General features: G+C 45.9%; 1 pseudogene; it reads left to right on the top strand.

The window, feature by feature from the left end:
• Positions 1 to 8,946, top strand: part of LOC146871468 (NEDD4-binding protein 1-like) — a 45,580-nt pseudogene extending 36,634 nt beyond the window's left edge.
• Positions 8,947 to 10,594: the final 1,648 nt, after the last annotated feature.

The raw sequence follows: 10,594 nt of genomic DNA on the forward strand, positions 1-10,594 counted from the left end.
CAAGTCCTATCCTCACCGCTGACGACCAATGTTAGAAATGGGATTTCTGGTTGGCTAGGGCAAGCGCCTAAGCCAGGCAGAAACCACCACTCTAGTCAGGGCAAGGGAGTTAAACACTGAAGATAACCCCTGCTCATCCCCTTGGTAGTTTGGCACGAGCAGTCAGGCTTATCCCAGAGGCAATGTGTAAAGCCTTTGTGCAACACACACACACAGCAGCAACACACTAGGCACACTGCAAAAGAAACTCCACACAAGGTTACATAAAAAATAGCCTATGTATTATCCACAACACATTCGAATCATAATCACACATCTACACTGTGCCAACTGGCACCAGGTAATAAATTGCAGGGATTATATACATGACAGGGCCAATCCGGCCACTGTCAGAACCATCACAAGCACAAGTAGTAAATGTAAAACACCACCAGTAACTACTGGCGCAATAATGACCTCTGCATTCTATGACATTAGCATTAGGCATAGAACACATTATGCACAAATCACAAGCATAAACAAATTATGCACAAATCACAAGCATAAACACATTATGCACAAATCACAAGCATAAACACATTATGCAGGTGTGTAGAGCCTTGCGGTCTACCAACTTCACCCAAAATGACCCCAGGCCCACTGGCCTTCCTCTGGAGCACAAATGCCCTCTGTCCTAAATATCAGGGTGTAAATGTAGGGCATTTCACTGGCCCTCTGGCTACCTTGCAGCAAAATTCACTGTCCGCAGTGCACTGGGGGCGTGGGGTGTATATCACCCCTTTAGTTTCTCCAAATGAACATACCCCCGTCGTTGCAGCTGCCCCCCAACAGGCGTGTCAGCTGTGAAAAGTAGGCCTGGCACAACCGTGGCCCTTAAGCCCCACTGGGACTCCTAAACAAAGTGCCCCAACGTTGCAGCTGCCTGGCAGGGCAGCTGTGAACACAAGCACGGGCACTAACAGTGCCTTAGGGAGCTCCGTTCAAGGGGCTCCTCCTGGTACACTTCACTCGGCACCAACAATGCGCAATGGGAGTCCCCCTCCCCGGGGCTTTGACAACAAACTTGCCCACACGTTGCAGCTGCCCGCAATCAGCGGTGCAGCTGGGAAGATCAAGAATCGGCACCAATCGTGCCTCTGGCGCTCAGCCCCCACTCATCGGGGCTCATTCTGACTCCTCCAGTCTCTTTCCTGCAGCCACCAGAGAATGCGAGGCTCTGGTCTTCTCCCTTGGGATCTGGCGAGCCTAGGAGGCTCTGTCGCTGCTTGGCTAACTCCACGGGGCTCTCTCCAGTGCACAGGAGCCCCGCTCCGGCATGCGTAGACTTCCGGTCTCTGTGCCTCCTTCCCCGGGCTCCGCCTTTGATCAGATGCTTGCCTGGCTTCCGGCCCGCAACTGGGCCGACAGACCTCCGGAGCGAAGTCTCCTCTGCACCTCGGACCTTGCTGCACGGCTGCACACTCCAGTCCCCACTGGGACACTCCTCAACTGAGCACCACAATGCGGGGTGGGTTCCCGCTCAATAAGTGGCATAAGTGCGGGGTAGGCTCCCGCTCCTACTCGGAGGCAGTGTGGGGGAATCCCCACGCTGGGGTTCCCTCGAAGCGTGTTTTCAACCTAGCGCCGCAGGACACACGCGCTCATTTTCCTGGCAGGATTGGAGTCCCCTTTTCTGGGGCTTCAGTAATAAAAATATAGCGCTCACAAGGCACTAGGACTCCAGAGTTAAGCGGGGCAAAGCTAGGCTCAGGCAGTCTAGCACACAGGGCCCTCCAGCAGGGAGGCAGTCCCTCATGGCGGTTCCTTCTGGAGCCCAGCACGTATAAGTCAGCACAAACACAAGGAAGCACAATTCATGGGGTCACAGCCCCAGTAAATATACATAATTTTCCTTTGTTCTGTCCTTGGCACAGGGCTAGGGGAACTAGTCTCAACTGGTTCTGGGGGGTGTTGGAGCACTCTGTGTACAGTGCCCACACCCTCCTTTGTCAGATGGGGGCTCGGTCCTCAGACACTCCACAAGGGGGCGGAGCCAGCATTCACCTAGGCAGGCACAGACCTATTCAGGGGACTACTACTCCCACTACTCCAAATGCAGATCTCCTATTCAGCCTAGCGCTGACTCACCCTGCCCTCCCTGGAACCACACACACCTCACCAGCCCCTGTCACTCCAGAGCCAGACATGCAATGCACATCAGGCAGGCAGACCCATAGCACACAGAAATGCAAACTTCTAAAAGTGGCATTTCTAAAATAGTGATAATAAATCTGTGCACGCCATTGCACAGCATTTATTATCACTATTACAAACATATCAAACTTGACCACACTGCTCCTCTCATATCAGGAATTACCACTGAAACACTTATCTGTGAATCCCCAATGCATTCCTATGGGAGGGCAGCCTCTCAGCAGTGAGTAACCCAAAATGGCTGTTTGTCACTACCAGGATATGTCACGCACTTACGGTACATGTCCTACCTTTTACCTACAATGCACCCTGCCCACATGGCTAGCTAGGACCTACCTTAGGGTTGACTGACATACAGTAAAATGGGGGCCACAAGTGTGGCACACACTTTAGGTGCCACGTCACAGCGGCAGTAACACTGCACGCACAGGCCCTGCAATGGCAGAGGCCTGAGACAGGTTTGAAAGGCTACTTTGATGGGTGGCACAATCAGCGCTGCAAACCCACCAGTAGCATTTAATTTACGGCTTTGGGTATATGAGATACCACTTTACAAGGGAGTGACAGGTAAATTAAATATGCCAAACAGGTGTAGACCAATCTTACCATGTTTACCACAGAGAGCACACACACTTTCCACTGGACAGCAGTGGTAAAGTGCCCAGTGTCCTAGAACCACCAACACCATGTCAGAACAAGCATTTACAATGCAATAGGTTTCGCATTTACGCAACTTTGAGCTATTGACATTGCAAATGACAATGCCTTTTATTTTTGTTTTCGTTTTTTAAACATAAATAAAAGGCATTGCCATTTACAATGCCAATAGCTTAAACTCGCGTAAATGCGAGACCTATTGCAAATGCTTGTTTTAAATTTTGTGAAACTTGCATGAAAATATATTTTAATGTACTAACACACAAAATATAAGTATATATTTACCACAAAAGGAACAACAGGAAAAAATAAAAATTAATTACCCTGGAGCAATTGACCACAACACTACAAAACTGATGTCATCGCTGTTTGAGCCAGCAATTGAAAAATATACTAAGGAGTGTGGTACCAGGAAACTCGAGTTCTAATACTGGATTTTCAAATTGACAAAAATTTGCGATTCTGGCCCGATTGGGCTACTGCTAAGGAGAAAACGAAAAACGAACAAGAATATTGAGCGACTGGAAGATCCCAATATTTTTTTCTTTTTTCGTGCTTGCTGAGCGGTTGGAGATATGTGCTAGACAGGAAGTTGTGTAAAAGCGAACTGAGGGTTATTGTTCCACCCGAATGCCTCTGCTTGAATGGTTTATACAAAAAGGTGCTGTAGAAATTCAGAAATAGAGCAGGGTTTCTGGTGGCCAAAAGACATGCCAGGCTGTTGGGATTTTGTTTCCGTTCAATTCATGATCTTTTTGAGTTCAAATTAGGTTTATTGAAATAGAAGAACACAGTAAAGCAATAAATACAATGTTAATAGAAGTAAAGATATTCAATTCATGATCTTTCACAGCCCTGCCGTGACTAATCCACAATGTGCTTTCGGCCCACAACTTCCAGAACCTTCGCTCTCCCGGATGACAGGGTAGTGACGTCTCGTGCCTGTGAGGTCAGTATCCCTCACACACAACTCGAAGGGCATTCTAGCTCCGTGACTGTGAGGCACATGACCTTACGCCTGACTACATCATGTCAGCATTTCTTGCTAGAATAATGTCTCCGAAGAAGGTCATCAGAAAAGGGGACAAAGCGCATGGTCACGTGCTTGTGCGTAGACATTGCCAGAGTCTTGATCTGAAAATGTCAGAATCTCAGCATCATTTCCTCGGAGTGGCTGCTCGTAATTGTTGATGACAAGTTCGAAGTTAGCAAGAGATGGATGCATTTCCCTATGTAGCACACATTGCAAACCGAATAGATCCCATGTGCTTACAATTTGTGCTAGAGAGAGGGCTGATTCAAAGAAAGGGAACACGATAAGCCCAGGAACACACAACGTAGACACTGGTGGCTGCGGAGATTCACCCTCATGCCTCCTAGCTTTGCAGTCTGATCCTGAACCATGGGCCTCATTTATGAAAAGTGACGCATCACTGCGTGAAAACAGTGATGCGCCACTTTTCACTGCGCCCTCCCTGCGACTCCAGTGATGCGTCATATTTACAGTATGACGCATCATGTCGCAAGGAGTCACAGATACGTCAGTATTTCTGACGTATCTGTAGGCGCAAAAGTGACGCATCGCTGGAGTGTGTCACAAAAGTGACGCAACTCCAGCAATGTGTCCTTTCACATGGGGCAAGCCCCATGTGAAAGGGCCTGCGTCAGTCTTACGCCTGCTGTGAGGCAGGCGCAAGAAATTAACGCATTTGCACCCTAGAAGTGGCGCAGTGAAATCTCGTAGATTTCACTGCGTCACTTCTACGACCCTTTGTTGCGTCAAAACGCCCCCCTTGCATACATTATACCTGGCGCAGGTATAATGTGGCGCAGGGGTTTACAAAGTGACGCATCTACCTAGATGCGTCACTTTGTAAATATGGCGCAACATGGCACATGTTTTACGCCACTGGTGCGTCACAAAAAGTGACGCACCGGCGGCGCAAAAGTGACGCAGGGGCTCATAAATGAGCCCCCATATTTTTTGTGGCTTCAAGACCGGTGAAAGCTGCAGTTAATGGGCGTTCCATCCTTGTGACCAGTAACTCAACACACAACAGGTGTCTCCAGACACAGCAGAGGCACCATAAACTGAACTGCCTTTTCACACTTATTAAAATCATCATCTGACTCCATGGTACTCACGTTATTAACCACAGAAGAATTATAGACGCAGTCTGTCTTGCCAAGGTTAAGTAACGTGATCTGCAAGCTAAACAAGCATCTTTGCATCATGTGAACCTGGAGCCAATCAGCTCTTACTGATGCCGCAATTTAACCCAAAGCAGCAGAAACACGCTCTGTGGATGTCATATCGAGGTCAGTAACTAGTTTTGGCAGTAGGCGATTTGTGTGGAACAGGAAATGTAAAGCTTAGACTTCCGAGTCTGATTCTGTGTCCAATTACAGCTCTATACAGCCAATTATAGGTGTGTGACCCAAGACTCGAACACGTAACTAACAAGCCTGCGCGCCGCAGCGAGACATCTAGTTTCAATTATCGCGCCCATGTCTGGGCACGATAATTGAAACCACATGGCGGCTGTGCGGGTAACCGCCACCAATAGGCCATGGGCGGAGCAATGCATCCGCCTTTGGCCAATTGCGTGCTGTCTTTGTTTAAAAGACAGACGCAAAGGCCAATAGCATGGGCCAAAACAAAAAGCACACGCATGAGCGTGTGCCATTCTTAGCTTAATTTTCGAAAGCCCTTACATGAAGTCTTCGTCAGAACAGCGCATGCGCGCTGTTACAGGCTCGACCTAAAAAAGGCTAGGAGGAAGGCAAAAAGTTCAGGGATGACCCTGCAAAAAGGGCCAAGTCCATCAGCAATCATAGTAGTAATACCCCTTTATGCTAAATACCACTCTTATTTCAAGTGACCTATGTGCCATGGATATGGTGCTCCCGGCCTGACTTTGGAGACTTGTGGTCTAAAGAAATGGCTACTTGTAGATGGTTTGAGAGTTGTGCTTGTTTAATCAGTATCTGAGTATATGATAGCACATTCTACTATGCTTCTGTCCTGTGTCCAGGTAATAAGTATCACCCTTACACTTTCACATTCTGAATACATAATCCTAGAATTTCATGTAGCTTTAGCAACCATTGGCTCTTTGTGGTATTATAGATACTTCTGTATAATAGGTGTATTTCCTGAAATGTGCATGTTCACCTAATTCAGAATAAAGTATGTTCTGTGCAAGCATTCTAGTGTCCTAAGTGTGCACTTATCTGGTCCTATTAGTTCATTGTCTCTCTCTCTCTCTCTCTCTCGTTGTCCCTGTAGCCTTGATGGGGTGTTCTGTCTCTATAATAGGAGATCTCAAACATCAGCTGTATGCCCCATTTGAACGGGCAGTTTTGAGTGGATTGCTGTAATGTGACATTTTTCAGATCTGTCATTGCATTGACCTGACCCTGCTTTACATTAGTAAGTTAAGTTTGAGTGCTTTGACCCTACAAAATTATATTTTCACTATTGCTAAGTTGGTTCTGACTTGTGATTGATTAATGTGACTCCAGAAAATGATCCCATATCAGCCATCCCTTGCTACAGGTTTTCATGTGTCCTTTGGATTGAATTGCCATTTATGCTTTGACCCCATTAGTCTGAGGACCCCTGTTAAGTTTGGTTTGGATTGAAGACCAGGTTTCTTCCTTTCCTAAGTGGAGAGTTTGGAAGAAGAGGGTGGAGAACTGGCTGGGCCTAGATAATTAGCTTTACATCAACATCCAAGATTTTCTTATGTGTCCCTTATAGTAATAATCCACATTTGTAATAATAATAACTATAATAAGCAGGTTATAGGGGAATTTTTAGAGCTGGGGGGGGGGGGGGAGAGGACTTCTAGCGTTCCTAACATTATTTGATAACTATAGAGGGCACTGCCATGTTTCAGCCTTATCATAATGTCCAAAATATAAGTAACCATTTATGTGTCTCCTAGCATGATTGTATTGCACATCTGCATATGCACCTTTATTCGTGTGCAAGTGTATATGCATCTGGGTGCGTTATGTGTATGAATGCTCGATTGAGGAGTTTCTGCATGATTTATGCACTAGTCTCCTCGATGCATGTTTGCCTTTTTGACTGTCTGCATTCATACATGTGTATTTTTGTCTCTGTATATACACAACTTTAAGCCCTTGCGCTTATTCTGCTTCATGTTCGCGCTATATAAAACTTTATATTTAAATAAATAAATATTACCATGCTAACACTTCTATTTATGTTGCAGATTTACATCAAGGGCTTTTGCACTCTGGAGATTGACTATGTCATGTCGTATCCAAAAGACTTGCATTGCGTCTTCCTCGGGACCGAAGGACTATTCCTAAAAGGCCTGGTCTGGGCCACTTGGGCAAGCATCTCTGTTAGTTCCCACGGTTTGGTGAAGATCTTGGGCCTAGCTGAATCTGTGGTAATGGGACAGAGCCTCATCCAAGAGTTTGTGGAGCGCTATCTGAAGAACCCCCACCTACTCAAGGATGAAGTGTGTGTCAAGCGAAGGTTTAAACAGCTAGTGGAGACCCACCATGATAAGCGCAGTATGGACCTTTTGATTCTGCCCAGTGCTGTCAAGGACGTGCTTCTGGATCTGGTGCAGGGTCTGTGTGCCCCAGAGTGCAGGCTGGTCTCTGAAACTCCTTTCGGTGGCAGGAGGGACAGCTCGAACCTCCCACAAAACATTACTCCCAAACAGCCTCTGATGCCAGGCAACCAACTTGTCTTAGGCAGTAGAAGGGATAGCACAACCCGGTCCCCTGATAGGGTGGATAGCTTTGTTGGCAACCTTAATATGAAAAACCCAGCAAGGTTTGAGGACGCAGTTGACAAACCACAACTAAGGCAGGTGTTGCACAAGAGAGCTTCAAGACCTATTCCTGAACTCAACCTTAGCTCCTCTGATGTCTTGGATCCACATCTGAACACTTCTGAGGGTCATCACTTAAAAACAATGGCAGGAAAAGATGAGGAGAGCATACAGGCACAAAGAGAATTGAATTGTTTGCAAGACAATTTTCCTGTGAGGCTTAGACCTACTTCATTAGTAGGCCATGGGGAGAGTATAGTATTTGGTGATGACACGGCACAGCCCTTTAAATTATTGGAACATCTATGGAGTTCTAGCAATGACAAAAAGAAAGAAAATGATTGGAAGATGGATCTGGGAAAGGAAGATCCAGACAGTGTCGTCCTGTCCTCTGGCACGGAGAAAGAGTTCAACATGGTCAACTTCTTCCAGACCATGGGTTATCCGGAGGAGAAAATCAGAAGAGTGTTGCCGACTGAGGGGTTCCAAGAACCATCGCGAATCCTTGACCTCTTGCAGGCAGATCAAGAGTGTCTTACACCCAGAGGTCTCACCAAGCAAGATCTTTGCAGTGAGCTTGAAGAAGCAGAACACAACTCTCCTGTGGCCTCCTCCTCAACTACTGGAGATGAATACACCACTGAAGAGGAGTACATTCTGGAAGTGATCAAGTCAGCGGCCAAGAACTGTGGCTACTCCCCCAGTGAGATCACAGAAATCCAGGAGGGAGCCCCAATGGCAAACTTGTTGATTAAATTAAACCAGAGAAAGGAGGAGAAAAGTAGCTCTAACCATGGTTTCAGATACTTCTTTTCTATGTGAAGATGATGTAGATCTTCAGCGAGAGCTCTTCACACCTACTGATCGCAGCAGCCCACCACTGATGAACAACCACCAGACTCAGTGTGAGAGCAGTTCCTATGGCTCACTAGAAGAAAAGCCCAACTTTAACGCCACTGGCCTTTCAAAAGTCTGTATGAAACCAAACCAAGAGAAGTCAGAACTAGGGCCTTTTTATCCCGAGTTTACTCATACGTCTCCCAACACGCCATTAGAAGATATCGACCCTGATGTTCTCCTACCAGAAACAATGGGTGCAGAAGGTATTCTTGGGGTTCCACCATCTGGGCAAAAAGATGCTTTTTCTCTTATAACTGGCACACAGCGATTCAAAGAAGTGATGGATAAACCATTCCAACTGAACCTGAATAATGAGCCGGGAAAGGACCATCTGCGGCATATCATCATCGATGGTAGCAATGTTGCCATTATGTGAGTAGGCATAAAAAATTGTGAGTATGTGCAGATATAACACTTCTAAGTGCAAAATTGCTGCACAAGCTTCAAGTCAGTCTTAGTGTTTGGCGTCTCTTCCAAATTTAGTAGTAGAAATCGCACACAGCTTTGCCAATGCACCAGCAATCCAATACTGTAGCAAACTGTGCTATTCTTGGGAAGGGACATACCTAGAACTCTGTTAGTTTCTCTTTGTCTTGGTCCTCTCCAAAATGCTTTTCCAGTACTGTTACCCACATACACCTCTTTCAATACACCACAGTCATCACCTTCAGTTAACATGTTTTACCAGTCATGATCCACACCCAGTTCTGCCAATTGATCACGGTGCAGATTTTCCTAAATAGACTGTCAAGAAAGTTTTGATTTTGCGATAGACACAAAGGTGCATATTATCCTTGTAGTTTTGGTTTAATATAATGAGCATGCAGAAGTTAAACATGAACAAAGCAATACTACCCAGATCCCCAACAGGGGAGTGTAGCCTATAACAGAAACTGTAACGAAGACCAATCAACACTTACATTCTGATGAGTATTAATGTTCAAATGTGACCAGTAAGGTCTGTTTTCTTGGTACAAGGTTTTTTCTGGGATGAAACACAGAAATAGCCAAAAGGATCAAGAACAAGGTGACAAGAAAACATACTGCTTTCCTGCCTTTTTTAATTAATATGTTTGAGATTTTATACAAAAACCACATAAACAAAAAAGGAAAGACAATGACATATTCCAAATGATATTATCTGTGTGTGACAGTCAAGAAAATATACATCGGAGCACCATTTCTGAAATGAAAAGACAGTACAGCAAACATTTGGGAAATCCTGCCCTCAGAATGACAAAGAGCCTGTGAAACCTTAAAATCTGAATCTCTCGTTTTCTGATTCAGCTATGCCTCATCCATACTCACCTTTGACCTGTTTTCAGCCTGATTCTGTCCCTGACGCCACCTGCATAAACATTAGGTCACCAGGCTAAAGTTGAGACATTGTAGGCTGCGTAAACATGCAGAGTCAGCTTGCTCGAAGGTTTTCAGGCAATAGTTAATCCTTAAGTAAAGTCTACTCAGAATAGCACATTTTGTTGTTCAGCCTTAAAACGTAGAAATTGCACAAGACACCGAGGCTGTCAGATTCTTGCCTTAGCTCATTTGTGTGTTCTTTCCAAAGTTCTATTTACCTCTGGGCGTTCCTGGTTTGTGATCTTCCCTATAAAAACCCATGTAGCCATTGTTCAAGAGTGCTCCTTTCCTTGAGTAACTCCATGGTGCTCGTTTGATGGAGACCCATTCTGAATGCTTAATAAATTACCTATGGTTTGTACTTCGCTCCACTGTTGATTCCTCCTTATTTGATAAAGAACCCGTGGCGAAGTGGTGAGCCCTGCACCAGCAGGTTATAGATTAATCTGCTCCACAAATTGGCGCCCAATGTGGGGTCCCATCAAGCACTTGCAGTCGGACCGGGGCAGGAGATCAGGTCGGTAAGACTAACTGCGCTGAGGAAGCACCCCACCAGATAAGATTATGTTGCTCGTAGTCCAAGGTGATTTTTCAGCTCTCCAACTCTGATCTTCCCGGCGGCTGCCAGCCTTGACTGGGGCCTTCGGATGGTCATTTTTGGATCA

Source organism: Triturus cristatus, chromosome 1_1, assembly GCF_964204655.1.
Source record: "Triturus cristatus chromosome 1_1, aTriCri1.1, whole genome shotgun sequence".
Classification (NCBI taxonomy): Eukaryota; Metazoa; Chordata; class Amphibia; order Caudata; family Salamandridae; genus Triturus; species Triturus cristatus.